General features: G+C 41.7%; 1 pseudogene; it reads left to right on the plus strand.

Annotated features, from left to right (window-relative positions):
* Nucleotides 1–1,534: 1,534 nt before the first annotated feature.
* On the plus strand, nucleotides 1,535–2,476 carry LOC136161671 (vomeronasal type-1 receptor 4-like; annotated as a pseudogene).
* Nucleotides 2,477–11,918: the final 9,442 nt, after the last annotated feature.

An 11,918-nucleotide genomic window follows, 5' to 3' on the forward strand; every position in this document is an offset into this window, starting at 1 on the left:
AGAAAATGCCTGTCAAGTATAGCCTGTTGTCTCCTAAGGCTGCTAACTAGAAACTTGTAATTGTTTCCAGTAATTAACAGCTGAGAGAAAAGTTTCCAGAAATGTTCTCAGCTTCGAAGCCTGCAGTCCCTTCGCTGCTGCAGGTAAAATAATAATTGCAGTTTCGACAGGAGGGGAGGGGAGGACAGCGTCTCAAATCCATATATCAGGATCTGGCTGCCTCTCTCCCACACACATACTGGGTATAATGACCATCCCACTGAACCCTTGTCCTGGCAGCTGGAAGATATCTTTGTTGTATTTTCGTCTGAGCAGCTGAGTCTGTGAGAGAAAGGCAGGTCAAGGTTCTGGGTAAGTGATCACATCAGAAACTGACACCAACACCAAATTGTTGACATTCTAACAAATCTAGTATGTCAGTTTATGAAAGACACAAGAATCCCGCATTTACAAGTGCCAAATTTTGCCTCTGTGTCTTGTATGTTAATGTCAACTGCAAATATTAATTCATTGCTGATATATTCACTGGGTTCAGACAACAGCATATTGATTCAGTGTATAAGTGGAGAATAATACTTTTGTTATGTCTTAAACAGTTTTATCACATGTTAGTGTTTTATGCCCTAAGGTTTATTGCCTACATATGATTATTCAAACATTTCTGTAATACATGTTATTTTAGTTATGTCTCTGTCATGGGAATAAAAGTGTCTTTCTGTTGCCATCCCCACAGTGAAGCATCCTCATCTTCATGACATTGCCTTTACATGAGGCAGGCTCCTGCTGTATTCTACTGCCAGCAGTGATGTTCATGTGTTAAGATGCTAAGACTTAATTCATAATACGTGGTACCATAGAATAAAGCTTTACATGTAGCTGGAATCATGTTATATGAAAATTTAAAAATACCACAGGTCTACAAACAGAAAAGCTGTGAAATCAAAATCCAATATAGATCTGGTTTATTATATGCCTGCAAGTAACTATCTCTTTGACATGACTGGTGATCAGTGCACTCTCTTTTGATTTTGGCTGTTCATCAAAGTACATGAGATCTTAGATCCTGGACCAGGGATTGAACTTGGACCCTCTGCAGTGGAAGGCAGGGTCTTAATCATTTAAGCACCTGGGAGGTTCCTCAAACCACTGTCTTAAGTAGCCCAAAGGGATTCAGTCGTCACTCTGCATTAAGAAGCAGGTTTGACAAATGTTTAACATGTCTGTTGGTACGTTTCACTCCTCTGTATAACTAAGGTCCCTTCATTTCCAACCTGATAAATTTGTGAAGAATAAAGAAGTGATCACTTGAGTATCTTCAGTGATTAATTTTACATATTAGTTCTCTTTAAATGTTATACATGGTAGCCTTTAAAGGCTGCTGGTAAGAGAAGAACAAGAAGCAAATATTTCCAAGTGGGAACTAATGTTAAGTGGAGAATATTGGATTTCAGTTGACATGATGCATGTAACCCATGCCTCATATTCCCACACAGGGCATTCTAACTCACAATACCAGTGACTGTGAACTGAAAGGATGGGCAGCAGCTTTTTCATAATCGGCATGATCATCTTAACACAGACCATGGTTGGAATTCTGGGGAATTTCACACTCCTTTGCAGTTATATCGTCCTTCACTTCATGGGTTACAAGTTACGGTCCACGGATTTGATCCTTAAGCACCTGATTGTGGCCAACTCCTTGGTCCTCCTCTGTAAATGAGTCCCACACACAATGGCAGTCTTTGGGTGGAAACATATCCGCAGTGATGTTGGCTGCAAACTTCTCTTCTTTCTGCACAGAGTGGGGAGGGGAGTGTCCATCAGTAGCATCTGCCTCTTGAGTGTCTTTCAGGTGATCACGATCAGTCCCTGGAACTCCAGGTGGGCAGCGCTGAAAGTAACAGCTCCCAAGTACGTGGTTCTCTCTATTTTCCTGTGCTGGATCCTGCAAATGCTGGTAAATGTCATTTTTCTTTTCAATATGACTGGCAAATGGAGTGACAAAAACATCACAGAGGAAAGAGATTTTGGCTATTGTATTTCTATTGTTACTGACAAAACTGAAGACGTCTTGTATGCAGCATTGCTATTATTCCCTGATGTTTTATGTTTGGGGCTCACGTTCTGGGCCGGCAGCTCCATGGTTCTCATCCTGTACAGACATAAGCAGCAGGTCCAGCACATTCGTAGGACCGAAGCTTCCTCCAGGTCCTCCCCTGAGTCCAGACCTACTAAATTCATCCTTCTCCTCGGGAGCACCTTTGTCTACTTTTATATTCTTTCCTCCATCTGTCAAGTTCTTTTGGCTCTTTTTGATCAGCCCAGCCAGTTCCTTGTGAACATCACTATAATCATTGCAGCATGTTTCCCAACTGTCAGCCCCTTTCTGCTCATGAGGCATAACTCCAGTGCACACAGGCTCTATTTTGCCTGGATAAGAAATGCAAAGTCCTCTACTATTATGAGAATAGTGTAAATTCTATTTTTTTCTATAATGATTGGTTGCCAGTTCATTTATTCACCCTCAGAATCCTAATTTAAATTTGAATCTCCAGATAATCTTATATTGGACATGCCATGTATCTACCTCAATATAAAGACCAATTGAAATATATTGTCATGAAACATAAATATATCAATGATATTTTCTTGTAGAAAAGGAGATCAGGTTTATGCACCAAACAACAGGTCTTGAAATAATCTGCATTTTATGAAGTGTCCAAATATGCTACTTTTAGTCTAACCAAACAAATTTTCCAGAAATGAAGTAGTTACAGAATTATAGTTTCAAGTATGCATGAAAATGGATCAATGTCTACACTAGTCAGAAATGAAATTGAAGAAATTAATGTCCTTCAGTGTAAAGAATAGCCTGGTTAACACTCGAAGGTACAATCAGGTAAGAGTTTGGGAGCCAGTTACAAGTTTATAGTTAACATTGTTGTTGTTGTTTTTTCTTTTCTTTTTCTTTATTTATATTACTTGGAGACTAATTACTTTGCAATATTGTAGTGGTTTTTGCCATACATTGATCTGAATCAGTGATGGATTTGCATGTGTTCCTCATCCTGAAACCCCTCCCCCCTCCCTGCCACCTCCCTCCACCCTCCCACCTCCCTCCTATAGTCATCCTAAAGCACCAGCCCTGAGCACTTGTCTCATATGTCAAACCTGGACTGGCGATATGTTTCACAATTGGTAATATACATGTTTCAATGCTATTCTCTCAGGTCATCCCATCCTCGCCTTCTCCCACAGAGTCCAAAAGTCTGTTCTATATATCTGTGTCTTTTTTTCTGTCTTTCATATAGAGATATTGTCTCCATCTTTCTGAATTCCATGTATATGCCTTAGTATACTGTATTGGTGTTTTTCTTTCTGGCTTACTTCACTCTGTATAATGGGCTCCAGTTTCATCCACCTCATTATAACTGATTTAAATGTTAAGAGAGATGGCAGTATTTATTAGAAAGAGTCTTGCAGGGAGATTAGCACATTAAAATATTTTCATGTAGAAATGAGTAGTTTGAAGTGAAGTTCAATATAAAACACGCTGAAAGAAAAAAATATTTCAGCAAATTTTTCAAACTGAAATATATTTGACATATAACATTGTGGAAATTTCAAGTGCAAGATTTGGAAATTTGGTACATGTAAATACTGCAATATGACTACCATTACAACCACATATCACAAAGCAGAACTCTTCTTTTATGTTAAATTTTTCATTGAATTATAGTTGATTTACAGTATTATGGTAGTGTCAGAGGTACAACAGTGTGGTTCAATATATAGGTTATAGTTTGTTTTAAGCTATTATAAACTATTGGCTATATTCCCTGTCCTGTAAACTATGTCCTTATAGTTTATTTACTTTATACATAGTAATGTGTACTTCTGAATTTTTACTCTGTCCTGCCCCTTCCCACTTTCTCTCCCCACTGGTAAACACTAGTTTATTCTCTATCTGCAAGAGTATTTTCTACTCCATTATTTTCATCCATTTGTACTAGTTTTAGATTTCATATGTCAGGTGATAATATACAGCATTTGTCTTTCTCTGTCTGACTTTATTCACTAAATAGAATAATATTCAGGTCCATCTATGTTAGAAGCAGCAAAATTTTATTCTTAAGGGGTGAGGAATATTACATTGTGTGTTTATGTGTGTGTGTGTGTGTGTGTGTGTGTGTGTGTGTGTGTGTGTGTGTACTGAATTCATTAGTTAGTTTTCTGGTGGAGATTTTAGGGTTTTCTATATAAAGTATCATTTCTCTATAGGAGTGCCAGTGTTTCTTCTTCTCTTAGGTGTTGGATGTCTCTTATTACATCTTTGTCCAAATGCTGTGGTTAGGACCTCCACACTGTTAAACCAGAGTGGCAAGAGTGAGCATCCTTCCCTTGGTCCTGATTTCAGAGGAAAACGCTTTCAGATATCCACCTCTATGAGTTTGTCTTAAATGGCCTTTATCTCTATGCCCATTTTTCTGAGAGTATTTACTATGAATGGAAGCTACATTTTGTCAATGCTTTTTCTATGTCTTTTGACACAATCTTGTGTTTCTCTTCCTTTTTTTAATGTGGTGTATCACCTGGATTGATTTGTGGATTTTTAACCATCCTTGCATCTCTGGAATATGCTCTGTGATAATCATTCATGATACCTTTTATAGATTGTTGAATTCTGTCTGCTAATATTTTCTTGAAAACTTTTTTCAACCGTATTCATCAAGAAAATGATCTGTAATTTTCTGTAGGGTCTTTTTATAGTACTGACATCAGTGTAGAGATAGCCCGATAGAATAAATTTAAGAGTGTTCCCCTCCTCTTCTACTTTTTGGAATAGTATAAGGATAGATGTTGTTTTAAAAAATGTTTCATAGGATCACATGTGACACCCTGAAGTCCTGGATATTGTTTACTGGGAGGTTTTTGATTCAGTTCAATCACTCATCGTGTCCGACTCGTTGCAACCCCATGAACTGCAGTACACCAGGCCTCCCTGTCTGTCAGGGGATGTTTAACAGGAGGATTCCTAGGTACTATTTCTCATAAATCCTCTGTTCCTTATCAGTGGAACAACAAGCCGCACGCAGGGCTGGGGTCAGTGTGTGAGACAGGCTTGGGTCTCCCTCAGTAAACATTCTCTTTATGACAAAACTGCTTTGTCTCCATCCTCTTTTTTCAGCTATGGATTGTCTCTTGACCTTATGACCATCGTTAATCCCTTGTTCCCTTGGTAATGGTTGCTGTACGTTTAGTTTTCTGATCTTTATCATTGTCGAAAGAAATTCCTTGTACAACAGCCTACATATACTCACAAAAAGATCATTAGAGCACCTTTGCTCCATCAGAGCTTAGGTCTCTGTGTCTTTTTTGTCTCTGTCTCTATCCATTAAAGGGCCCCAACAAGTGGTGCCCAGAACAGGGACTCTGGTATATGTGGCATTTCAGACGGAGTGACTCAGGGCCTATTGAGGTCAGGAAGTACTAAGACATGGGTCAAACGGCTAAAAAGCCCCCTCATTTCTCTACTTAACTTCAAATGGCTGGAAAGCCCCATCATCTCTCTACATTACTTCACCATTTGTTTAAAGCTCAGGGACTGTTGGTTTTGTGCCAACAAATAGAGGCTTCCCTTTAAACAATGGAATCCTTGGTTCCCTGATAAAGACAGTTTTGATTTAGAAATTTGGCACCAGGTCAAAGAAAATGTTGAACGAGCCACCAAAGGGAGAAAAAAAAATTCCAACTGATTTTCGGCCCCTTTGGACTTTCATTAAAGCTGTAATTCTGCAATATCAAGGTGAATTCTAACCCTCCTAATATTCAACAAAAGACAGAACACTTGTTACATGAATATAAATTAAATGACAAAATTTTACAAAGGCCCAATTAGAGCAACATAAAACATTTCAGAATTTTCCTACAAGCCCTGCCCCGGCTGCTCTAAATGCTCCTCCTCTGCCAGCAGGCACAAATCCAAAAGTCTTTCCTTCGCTAGAACCTAATGGTTCTAACAACGACTCTCCTGAGGTACTTTTTCACATCAAAACTGGAAATCCTATATTCGGACCAGTAATACGTGATCAGAAGTGACATGGGCTTCTTCTAGAAAGCGTTCCTAAGTGGGGAAATAATGCTTCCCACTCCTTCCTGTGCTCTGGAATGTGGACCTGATGGGAGGAGTGGGTGCAGCCATCCCAGGCCAGGAAGTGATCTCAGAAATGCAGGCCCAGCAAGGCAGCAGGACAAGACGAGCGGAGCCCAGGGTTCCTGATGCTGTTGAGGCCCACACGGATTACCAGTCACCTGGGAGAGTTAACCGGATAAGTGACTTTGGGTTTCATCACTTGACAAGTCACTCAAATTTTAACTGAGGCAGGTGCCAAAGAGTCCTGGGAAGGAACAACAGATGACGCAGATGGTATGTGTAAGGTTTCACAGAGGACGTGACACCCGAGTGAAATCTGGCCTTGCAGGGTGGCGGGGACCTTGGTGTTTGGTGGCAGGTTGCTTTCATCAGCTCAGCTCTCATGTTACTGAGTCCCTACTTTTTGTTAGAGCAGATCAAACCCTGGGGGATGAGGGCTAAGGAGATCCTCTTCTTCGTCATGCTAGCTGACATTCATTTCCTAAGGACAGGGCCTGTGGTTTAAACTCAGCCTAATGCTCTCCACACCCTGCTGCCTCACACACACATACATGTGCCTTCCTAAATGTAAATACTTGAAGGACTGAGTGAGTGAGGAGTTAATGGGGTGGGGACATGGGTAGTGCAATCACTTGCAGCGTGATGTTGAATGTTCTGGCTTAGCCAGCAGCCTGCCAACAATGAATGATCTGTGGTGTCCCACTTACATTTTCCTGCCTTTCAACCCATCCCCCAACACTTAGTGACATAAAACAGTGAAACATATCATCCCTCATCATTCTGCAGTCTGGTCTTGGCTTATTGGGAATGTTCTGCTCCGTGTGGGGTCTGCTGGGGCTGCCACATTCAAGGTGACTTCTTCAGGCTTGCGACATTCAAAGTGACTTCTTCACTCCCGAGTCTGGCCCTCAGCCAAGGCCTGTTGTATCTACCCCCAGCATTTGGCTGCTCCAGGGCGGCTGGACCTCTTTATTCAATGGCTGATGGTACCAGAGCAATTTCTAAGAGAACAAGTCACAGTTTCCAAGTGCCTTTTAAACCTCTGCTTGCATCACAGGCCAAGTCAAGTTCCATGGCCAAGCCCGAGTCAGTGTGGGAGGGGTTGCTCAAGATGTGAGGGCTGAGTGTGGTCCTTTGCAGACTGCTGATGTAACAGTCCTCACATGTGTGGTCCAGAGATAGCTGAGCTCCACTGCTGATGCGCAGAGGCATCGAGAGCATAAGGAGATGAGGCTGACTCCAGGGCGTCTATTTTGGAGTGAGCTGAAGATGGAAGCTTTAGCCTGGAAGGCAGAAGAAATTGCAGGGGGGTTTGGCAAAGTAGTGACAGCATCTGAATTGAAGGGCAGGATGATACTAAGAAACCTGAAAGAATTGTGGTGTAAGTGAGGTGGAGCAGGTGGAGTGAGGGAAGTGGCAGGTAATGAGGGTGACGAGAGTCACAAGGAGGCAGATTGGGACTTGGTGACACCTGGATTAGGGGAGTAAAGGGAAGGATGCAGTCACCTTGGCACCCAGGATTCAGATCTTCCCAGTCTCAGCAACCCCCACTCCCTGGGAAACGTTCTTGGTTCCTGCAAACCCACACATGCTTCAGCATCTCCAGTCTTTTGTCTGTACCGTGATCGTCTACCTGGAAGGCCTGACTTCTTATTGTCAGGGGAACAAGTAACTCGGTGTGCTGAGTGGGAAAGTGAGACCGAGTGGAACAGTGAGCGTGGAGGAGTAAGACTGTAGGGGTCAGATCCTGAGGAGCCTCTAAATAGCAGGATGAGGGGCTTGAACTTGCCCTGAAGGACTGGGACCAGTAAGATTTGGGGAGATCTTTCGAGGGTCAACAAAGCCCGGAGCCAGGGAAGAGTCTGGGATGATGGTCCTGAAGGTGAAGACCTCAGCTGGGCAGTGGCCGAGGACAGAGGGCAGAGGGATCGAGCAAGTGGACGTGATGCCCCTTCCCCTTTCCAAACCCACAAGAAGTTACACACAGAGCAGCCGGAAGGAAGGCCCGTCTCTCCTGTCCCTGGATCTCATCAGAATATCCAAAGTCTCAGCACACGCCTGTCATCAGGCCTCCCCTGCGCAGCTGTGTATTCCAGACGGAAGGACAGCCCCAGAGTGTGTTGGGGGTGTGATGTGGGCTCTTACAGAGCGGCCAGACCAGAACTCCACAAATCTCCCAGAGGAAAGGAAATGCCTCAGGTTCCTCTGGTAATTTAAGAGCCTCTTCAGCCCAGCCAAAGACAGAAGCTGGCCCTACAAGTTAGATGAGGACAGTGGGCCATGGCTGGCTTAGTCGCACTGCAGGAGCTGTGGTGCACGTTGTAGAAATTCTTTTATATGAATCATTGGGGCAGAACCTGATCTGACCTGAACTGCTCTATTGACAAAAGCTAACTGAGACTGCTGTGTAGAGTTTCATCCCTTTTCTGTGGAATAGAAAGTACAGCAGAAATGTCCTTGTGTTTGGAATACATGGAGTATACTGAATTAATAGTAAATGCCACCCACAAAGAGAAGCACAGGCCCCAATGGTTTCACTGAGTTCTACCTAAACATTTGCAAAATTAATAACCAGTTCTTCTAAAACTCTTCCAAAAACAGAAGGGGAGGAAGCACTTCCCAGCTTACTTTGAGGCCAATATTGCCCTGATAGCTAAAGCCAGGCAAAAACACCAAAATGAAAGAAATCTACAGAGCATTTATCTCTTAGAAACATAGATACAAAAATGCTAACAACCCGGATTCAGCAGCATATAAAAAATTGTATACCATGACAAAATGTAGTTTATCTCAAACATTAAAGGTTAGTTTAATGTCAAGAAAGTCAATGTAATATACCATGTCAGTAGAATAATATGCAAGGAGAACCACATGATCACCTCAATTGATGCAGAAAAAGCATCTGGCAAAATCTAACCCCTTTTTGTGATTAAAAACACTCAAACTTGGAATAGAAGGGAACCTCCTTAAACTGATAAAAGGCATCTGCCAAACCGTACAGTTAACAACACTTAGACATGAAAGACTGAGTGTTTTCCACGTAAGATCAGGAATAAAACATTCTTGCCACTTCTGCAGACCATACTGGAAGTTCTGGCCAGAATATTTAGTCAAGGAAAAGCAAAGGCTTGCAGATCGGAAAGGAAGAAGTAACAGTATTTGCAGGTGATATGATCTTATATATAAGAAATCCTAACAAATCCACTAAGAAAAGAAAGCTACCTTTGTTTGGGCTTCCCAGGTGGTGCTAGTGGTAAAGAATCCACCTACCAATGCAGAAGACTTCAGAGAGGTGGGTTTGATCCTGGGTCAGCCAGATCCCCTGGAGAAGGAAATGGCAACCCACTCCAGTATTCTTGCCTGGAAAACTGCACAGGCAGAGGAGCCTGGCGGGCTACAGTCCCCGGGGCCGCAGAGAGTCGGTCACAACTCTGCACAGCACAGAGGCAAACATGTTTAGCAAGACGGCAGGATACAGGATCAACATGAAAATCATTTCTATTATTGCAGATGGTAGCAGGTGCTTGGTGAGGCTGTGGGAATATTGGAATCCTCATACTGCTGATGAGGATGTAAAATGGTGACCCCCCTTCGGAAAACATTACCAAGCCTATTCCACTGCTAGGCATATTCCAGAGGGAAAGGCAAACATGGCCACACAAGAGCTCAGACACAAATGTCGGTAAGATTGTTCACAAGTCAAAATGTGGAACCCATTCAAATGTTTATCAACTGATGAATGGGTAAATGTATGTATGTAATGCATACTTCTTAGCTATAAAAATAAGTGAAGTACTGACATGTGCTACAACATGTTGTAACCTGAAAAAAAAAAAAAAAAGAAGGTTGTGCTGGGCATAGGAGGCACACACAAAAGGCTGATGTGGTGTGCTTTCATTTACACGACATGTCCACATAGGTAAATCTCTGGAGACAAAGTAGCTGAGGTCAGGGGTCGGGGGTGGGCAATGGACAGTGACTCCTTAATGGGTATCAGGTTTCTTCTGGAGGTGATGAAATGTCCTGGAGTTAGTGGAGATGGTTCCCCCACTTGATAAATATACTAACACCTATGCAGTTGTGTCCTATAAAAAGGTGAGTTTTATGGTCTATGAATTATGTCTCTATGAAAAGCAATCACCACCAAGCCCTATCTGGCTACCCTGGTCTAGGTAAGTGGATTTGTAAGAATCAAATAGAATTGTTTTCTCTCCTTTCCACAAAGTTTATTTATACCCCAGTTGGCCCTCCATACCCTTGGGTCAAAAATATTTGGAAAAGAAATTCCAGAAAGTTTCAAACATCAGAACTTGTACTTGCCGCATTTATTGTTCAGTCGCTCGGTCGTGTCCAACTCTCTGCAACCCCGTGGATTGCAGCACACCAGGCTTCTGTACTTCGCTGTCTCCTTGGGTTTGCGCAAACTCATATCCATTGAGTCACTTACATTGCAGTAGGTATTATAAGTAATTTAGAGATGATTTAAAGTATACAAGAGGATGTGTGTAGGTTGTGTGCAATTGTTAAACGTAAGGGGCTTGAGCATAGATGGATTTTGTTATTCATGGGGCATTCTGGGGTGAACCCATGTATACTGAGGGATGACTGTTTCAAGTGCTGTTTTCAAGAAGACTTTCCAACACATTTGCTATCAATTTCTATCTTCATTGCACTATAATTAGAGGATATGTTTGGTATTTTAAAAAATCCTTTGATTACAGCCAAGACTTACTTTGGGCCCAATATGTGGTCGAGTTTTGTAAATCCCTTTGTGTCTTTAAGAGGTGTAGTCAGCAATGGGAGCAACATTCTGCAAAGTCCAAAAGGCCAGGTTTATTGTTTGTGGTAGGCAGACCTGCTATTCATTTCTAAATTAATTCAGCTTTTAACAAATTAATACTAAGGAAATTGCTTAACTCCCACTTTTAATTATAGAATTGCCCGCTCTTCCTGTTTTGTTTTTGTGTTATATATTTTGAAGCTATGTTTATAGAGGCATAAAATGAAGACTTTTTGTATATTTGGTGAATTCAGTCTTTAATCATTATGAAACTGCTTCTTTATACTGAGCAAGACCTTTTCATGTCAAGCCTTGTTTCTCTGAAATTAATATAGATGTATCAGCTTCTTTTGATTAGTATTTCCATGCCATGCTTTTTCCATCCTTTTACTTTAAAACTTTCTGCATCCTTAGGTTTTATATATAGCAATTATAAGTGGCACAATTTTGGAAAATCTAGTCTGACAATCTTTGTTAACTGATAATTCCAGTTATACTTAATATGCTAAATGGATATATTTGCACCTAAATCTGCCGTGCCCCTTTATGCTTTCTATTTCTTCTATTCTTCTATGTTTTTTTTTTTTTTTTCTATTCACCTCTTTGCTGATTGACTTAGGATTTATTTTACTAATTCATTTCTCCCCTCTTCTGGTTTGGAATCCACTGACTCTGCTTGCTTTTAGAAGTTCCCCTAGTGCAGTATTTCCCCACCTGAGTACTTACTGAGGTTTTCAGCTGGATAGTTTCTTGTGGAGGCTGTGCTTCAGGAAGTTTGTCAGCATCCCTAGCATCCACTCACTAGTCAGCAGTCACAGCACCACCCCTTTCTCCGTGAACAGAAATGTCTCCAGCATGGCATACACAGTGGAAGGGAAAATCCCTCCTGGCTGAGAACCTCTGCCCTAGAAATTACCACACGCATAACCAACACATTAAAGTCTAACATCAACACCTTCATCCTCATGGTTAATGTGAGAACCT

This window comes from Muntiacus reevesi, chromosome 2 (assembly GCF_963930625.1).
Source record: "Muntiacus reevesi chromosome 2, mMunRee1.1, whole genome shotgun sequence".
In the NCBI taxonomy this organism is placed as follows: domain Eukaryota; kingdom Metazoa; phylum Chordata; class Mammalia; order Artiodactyla; family Cervidae; genus Muntiacus; species Muntiacus reevesi.